Source organism: Dreissena polymorpha, chromosome 8, assembly GCF_020536995.1.
Source record: "Dreissena polymorpha isolate Duluth1 chromosome 8, UMN_Dpol_1.0, whole genome shotgun sequence".
Classification (NCBI taxonomy): Eukaryota; Metazoa; Mollusca; class Bivalvia; order Myida; family Dreissenidae; genus Dreissena; species Dreissena polymorpha.
The window spans coordinates 58,527,799-58,534,488 of record NC_068362.1 but is presented as its reverse complement, the minus strand read 5'-3'; the positions used below and the strand labels follow the sequence as shown (position 1 = coordinate 58,534,488).

General features: G+C 36.5%; 1 long non-coding RNA gene across 1 annotated transcript; it reads left to right on the top strand.

Annotated features, from left to right (window-relative positions):
• Positions 1-1,261: 1,261 nt before the first annotated feature.
• On the top strand, positions 1,262-5,008 carry LOC127843204 (uncharacterized). The gene is made up of 4 exons (XR_008032126.1): positions 1,262-3,562; positions 3,787-3,888; positions 4,009-4,068; positions 4,234-5,008. It is a non-coding gene; the product is annotated as an uncharacterized LOC127843204 (long non-coding RNA).
• The last annotated feature ends 1,682 nt before the right edge of the window (positions 5,009-6,690 follow it).

Sequence of the window (6,690 nt, the reverse complement as noted above, 5' to 3'; positions counted from 1 at the left end):
GATAAAGTGAGTTTTGTCATCATCATGGTTTCTTTCAGAGTATAACTCGTGAACAGATGAAAACCTATTTTTTGCTAGATTTTCATGTACTCTTTTTTTGGATGATAAGTATGTCAGTAACTCAAAATCATACGGCTAGTACAGTATGGAACATGAATGCTTTGTTCAGATTTTCAGATGTGTGCTGGCAGTTTAAGTCTGGCAGCTGAAGTGAACAGTCATGATTTCTGGAGTTGAGCACAGGGCAGTGATAAAGTGAAAGGTAAGTACTTTGAACTGAATGTTTGTTCTATGCATGCTTTGCCTTAAAACATTTCAGGAGTGCTTATGCAGTGATGGATTGAAAGCTGACATGAACAGAAAAAAGATGCTGTTGACAGTGCTGGGTTTGAAAGCTGGCATGAACAGAAAAGCAAACATATGGTGAGTACAAAATAGTTTGTATATAGTATGTTTGTGCATGCTTGTATGTTTCAGGTGTATATGCAGTCAGCGACGAAGATGATTCAAGAAGAGAAACATTGTTGTGATGTAAATAGAACGTTCAAACAGGGTAAGTGTAACAATTGTGGTAGTTTAATTTGTACCATGCGTGTTTTGCTATGTTTCAGATTGCACATGCACAGATGGTTTCCTACTGGGTGCCAATAGAAGGGACACGAGTAAAAACGATTGCAACTGCTGAACCACAATTCAACAAAAGTTGGGTAAGTTTTAAGTCATTGATTTGAGGTGTACAATGTGTTCTTTACTTTGTTGCAGAATCGAGTCACTGGTTTACACATGGAAGAAGATTTCCACCTCTGTGACACAACTCTACAAAAGCAAGGTAAGTCGACCAAGTTGTTTTTTTATTTGTACTGCTATAATGTGATGTTCAAAAACGTTTTATATGCATGTGTGTTTCAAAATATTTTGTTTCAGTGGATGGCCAGATGTCGAGCAGTACAGATGTGTTTCTTGGAGGGAGCTCCCAAACCGTGAGTACAAGCATTTGATATTTATATTCGGTTGTTAACAAATGGAAGTCTATGTGAACGAATATAGCAAGGGTAGAATTTATCAGAGCTTGTGTCTAGAATCATAATGCTGATGTGTGATGGTTTACTGAAAGGGGTAAATGCTAGCCAGTACTTACACTTGAGCAACCGTTGGATGTCGAACTAACTGATGATGTACTATGATGGTGAACACTTACTTTGTGTATCGAAATGCTTTTGTTGATATTAACTACATATTGATTGACATTTGTTTGCATGCTGTTTACATTGCAATTTTATTTCAGTGGTGTGCTGTGGTATGTATTATAGAATAAGTTTGTCTCAATAAACAATGATGAGTGAAAACTGATTTCGATTTGTTTTGTACAGTTTCAGGGATTGTAAAGTATTTAACAACTCTGTCGGTTGGTATTCATGAGTGTGAGCTTAATACAGCAATGTTTGAGTAATACAAAAAATGTATGTACTCTTTTGTGGTCGCCAGTTGTCTGTGATATGTATAGTAAAAAAAACACAACACAAAGCTATGAAGCATACAATTGTTTCAAGATTTTATCAATAATTGTGTACTATGCATGTTTTGATTTAGTTCGTTTCAGATATGACATGACCTGAATATTTGACAGTCGAACAGAGCTGAGCATTGCAGAAAGGTAAGTGTTTTGTTTGATATTTACCATGCATACTTTGCTTTGCTCTGTTTCAGATTCACATGCAGAAAAGGTCTCATAGTAGCCTCAACTGTGAATAAGGATATCAACTGCTGTGACTAAACTGTTGAAGAAGGGTAAGTGGAACAATGTGTTTGTTTTATAAGTACCATGTATGCTTTATTTTGCTCTGTTTCAGAGTAGACATACAAACAGTGTCTTGCTTTGCATGCTATTTTTCAGGTCTCTCATGCAGTGAGGGAAAAGAAAAAGATTTCAATAAAGAATCACTGCTGCAACTCAGCTCTTTAAACAAGGTAAGTGTTTACTATGTTGTATACAAAATGTTTCTCTTTCTTACTATGTTTCAGGTTAACATTGCAGAGATGTTTTGACAGCTTGTGACAGAAAAGAATTCAGCAGCTGTGTCTTGACTGTAGCCACAAGGTAAGTCGAAACAAATATACTGGTTTGTATGTTGTGTTGTTATGCCCTTCTATGTTTCAGACTTACATTGCTGTGACTGTTCCACAGTGGGTCAAAAAAAGACGAATACAGGTTTCAAGAAGAAAATTGGCTGTTGAAAACCTGCACAAAATATGAGGTAAGTAAACTACTCTTTTGGTTTGTTTTGTGCTTTGTTATGCTTAACTATTTTTCAGATTGGAGTGGTGGGTCGTTACAGAGCAGACTTTTGGACAACTGAGAAGTTAAACAACAGAAAATGATTCAAGATCAGCTAGGTAAGTCTGGATTATTATGCATTGCTAAATGTTTTTTTTATTCCAGTATGGCTGTGGTAAGTACACAAACTTTCTTTAATTTCCATATTGAACTGTTTTTATGACTTGTATACTGCTATGCAATGCTTAATGTATTTTATATTTCAGTAGCCTGTTGGTTAGTACACTAACTTTCTATAATTTCATATTGAACTGTTTTGATGACTTGTATACTGCTATGCAAAATGTCTGTTTTTCACTTCAGTATCCTGTGGTAAGTACACTAACTTTCTATATTTTCATATTGAACTGTTTTGATGACCTGTATTTTGCATTGTAAAATGTGTTTCTTTTTTATTTCAGCATGGCTGTGGTAAGTACAATTGCCTTCTTTAATTTTCATATTGAACTGTTTTGATGACTTGTATACTACTATGCAATGCTTAATGTTTTTTTCATTTCAGTATGGCTGTGGTAAGTACAATTGCCTTTTTTATTTTTCATATTGAACTGTTTTGATGATTTGTATACTGCTATGCATTGCTAAATGTTTTTGTCATTTCAGTATAGCTGTGGTAAGTACACTAACTTTCTTTAATTTTTATATTGAACTGTTTTGATGACCTGTATTCTGCATTGTAAAATGTGTTTCTTTTTCATTTCAGTTGCCTGTTGGTAAGTACAATTTGCTTTCTTTAATTGCATATTGAAATATATTTTATGACTTTTGTTCTGCTATGCTCTTTTTCATTTTAGTTGGGCAGATGTAAGTACACTTCATGCATGTAAAAACTGAATATGATTGTTGTGCTATACAAAATGTGCTTTTTTCAATTTCAGTTCAGCAATGGTAAGTATATTGTGTTTCTTTATGTATAATTTTGTATACATATTGTTTTTTTCATCATAGCATGTTTTTTATATTTATGCTTTGTGTAAGTAAAATGTTCATAAATCATTCTTATCTTTAAACTAAAAATGTATTTTGATATGCAAAATGTCTGTATGATTTCAGTTGCCAGAGGTGAGTACCATAACAGTTGAAAAGTTAGTTTTGTTTAGTTAAAGTTTTGGTTCACAGTTTTGTTTGTTATTTGGCAAAATTTACATGTATGCATTGAGTCTTGATTTCAGCTCGATTGTGGACTGAAGAAGATTGCCAGCAGAGGGATTGGATACAAAATACAAAGTAAGTACTGAGTTTCTTACTAAAAGTTTTGAGTTGTATTCATTGTGTGTAAATATGCTATGATTGCTATGAACATGGCTTTTGTATTTCAGCGAAGACAACATAGGTAAGTAAAATTGTTATTTGTTTCAAGTTTACTGTTATAGTTCAATATTGTGTTTATAAATTGTAAGTTGTACAAACACATTCAAAAGTTTCTGATTATGCTTTCAATTTCATTTTAGCTTTACTGCTGGACGAGTGTTCTCAACTACTAGACGAGTCAGGTTTACTACCAGGCGAGCAGTGACAACAAGGCGCCTTTGTGGAAACAACACAACAAAAAAGTGACTATTAGTTGAAATTGTTTTACTGTATGTTACACTTAAATGCAAAATTGCGCACATAAACTGTAAGTTGTACAAACACAGTGAAAGTTTCTTATCATGCTTTCTATTTCATTTCAGCTCTACTGCAAGACGAGCAGTGACAGCAAGGCGCCTGAACATGCAACACAATACAAAAAAGTAAGTATCAGTCAAACAGTTGGTAGAGTTGTGTGTTTTTTTTTAGAACTTTGTGTTTACTTTTTCATTTGATACATGGTATATTACACATGCATGCTTTTTATCATTTCAGGCTGTTTACTTTCATCGTTTACTGTTTAACACAATTTGCTTTTCTATTTTCAGTGCCAATTTGCAAACCTTGATGTGGACACCGAGTAGTCAATACATACGTGTGGCGTATAGCTGCGACAAAACCGTGGGTCCATCGCACCGATGACTTGAACATTGGCCCGTGTATGGACATCAGTGCAACTTTGTGAATCCATGTAACTTTGTGAATCCATGTAACATTGCGAATGTGTGTCGATCGAAAAATGTGTACATTCTGCACTGAAACGAACTCGGTGTTGCAAGTGGCAAGTGTTGACAGTGTGTATGTTTATGTTTATGTTTTTACATGAAAAATAAAGGAGATTGTTCTCCTACCTTTTTTTTTCTTGTTTTATTGTGCTGGCCAGCAATATTGATGTATTGATGTATGTGTTTGTGTTTAAACTATGCAATACCAAAATCAAACAAAAAATAAACATTAACAGTCATTAACTGTGTTTGGGCGGCCGAGGGGTTTAAGACTCCACAAGTGTGAAGCGCACTGATAGCACTTGGGGGTAAACACCTCGGTATTTCGGTGCTAAAATGTTTTCACGGTGCTTATTTTGACGCACTGTTAGAACTACCAACCAGTAAATGATTGCTTGATTTATAAAACAAATATTCAGTCTCTACTTTGGCACAAGAGACTCTAAGTATCAAATACCAACAATTTAGACGCAGACAATCACATGGTGGTACACCAGTCCGAATATACTCATTGCTCTAGCCAGGATTGCAAATTACTTGTGTTGACTAGCAAGGCTCCCTAGTAACGGAGCAGTGTTACTGGCGTTTTTTGGGTCGATAGTGCTAAGGTGAGGTTTTGCTCGAATCGGGAGCGGGTCACTCGCTTTGGCGAGTTAGTTTTCGCTCGTAGTTTCCAATCTGGCTAGATCAATGTAAGGTTGTCGTTGACTGCTATTTGGCAAGCAGAAAGACAACAGCGGTTAATTAACTGAGTATGGGCGACCGAGGTATGTAGGTGTCAATAGACCGACTCCACAAGTTGCGAAGCGAACCGATAGCACTTGAGGGGAAACGCCTCGGTTTTCGGTTCTAACATGTGTTATCCATGCAGTCGTTATACTCTGGCAAGGCTCCTCAATCTATCCCGAGGGACACTCATTATTGCCCGCAAGCTTTAGAACCTGACGTGGGTCGATGCGTATGCGAGTCCGAGGACGCGATTGCATTTGATAAGGCTACCAACCAGTTAATGATTGCATGATCTATAAAACCAATTTTAAGTCTACTTGGGCACAAGAGATTCCAAGTACCAAAATACCAACAATTAACAAGCAGACGCTTTTCAAAACTATGACCGCTGAGATTGATAGTCAGATGGAGTCCTGCCCATTTAGCTGTGTAGCGGTCTAGGGCGGGGTTGCAAGTCAATACGAAATGAGGCGCTATAAAGCAACTCGTCCCCGTTATGACCGTCAATACTTTCGACACTATCTGGGAATCCTTTCAACACCACATTGTTGCGCTGTTGGAAGGGTGGTAGGCACGCATGGTGACATGCCTGTGCTTTGCTATGCGACACCATGGTATTTTCGTACGGTGACACGAAATATCTTAATCTGGCTCTCTCAGAAACGCAGGCACGCGTTGACCGAACCTGACCGATGACCGAGCAATAACATTTCTATTAAGTGCTTCAATGCACAAAGTCTGCTAGGGCTGGGGTGGGAAGGCGACTTCTCTTGTACTCAGACAAGAGGAACGGTCACAAGTCCGTGAAAACGCCGAGTGACACCACTAGCTTTCAATCGTACAAAGCAAAAAACTTTCAAACTTTAGTTTGAGGTGAAATGATAAAAAAACTATATAAACAACTAACCGTTATAAGATATTTGCCATATGGACACAAACTATGCTACTCAATGTTGCGTTGAACATTAATTGCGCCTTACGAACTACTCGTGTTGAAACTAACATTGAGTGACTCGTAAACTTAAAGCAGTTACTCGCTTTTGACTGCATACACATTTTGTACAACGGCTCGTTATTGGTATAACTTGTCTTTCAATGAGGAACGTCTATTGAGGTTGTAGAATATACGAATAAAAACACACAACATAAATGACGTTAGGATATTATTTTGACTTTCGATATGAGGTGATATGATGAAAAAAAGTATATACATCGGTCTGAGAGACTTTCATGACATTCTCAGAATTGCTAGCACAATTGATAAAAACCCTAAACGCAGTTTTATGACTTTCAATGTATGGTCATTAACTTTGAAATACTGCAAAGCAATCCCAATTAAAAACCTTACGCTACACTACAGTCTACAACCGTATTTGAAACTCAACAACTCGAATGTTCTCATTTTGAAACGACAGTAAGTTACACAACTGCTTGAATATTTTGAAAAGCAGTATCGCTTCAACGCTATGATTTGGTTGTGAGATGTAATATATAGTATAGTAGCATCAATGTTACAGACCTGTAAGCACATTCATACACCTGCTTGAATAT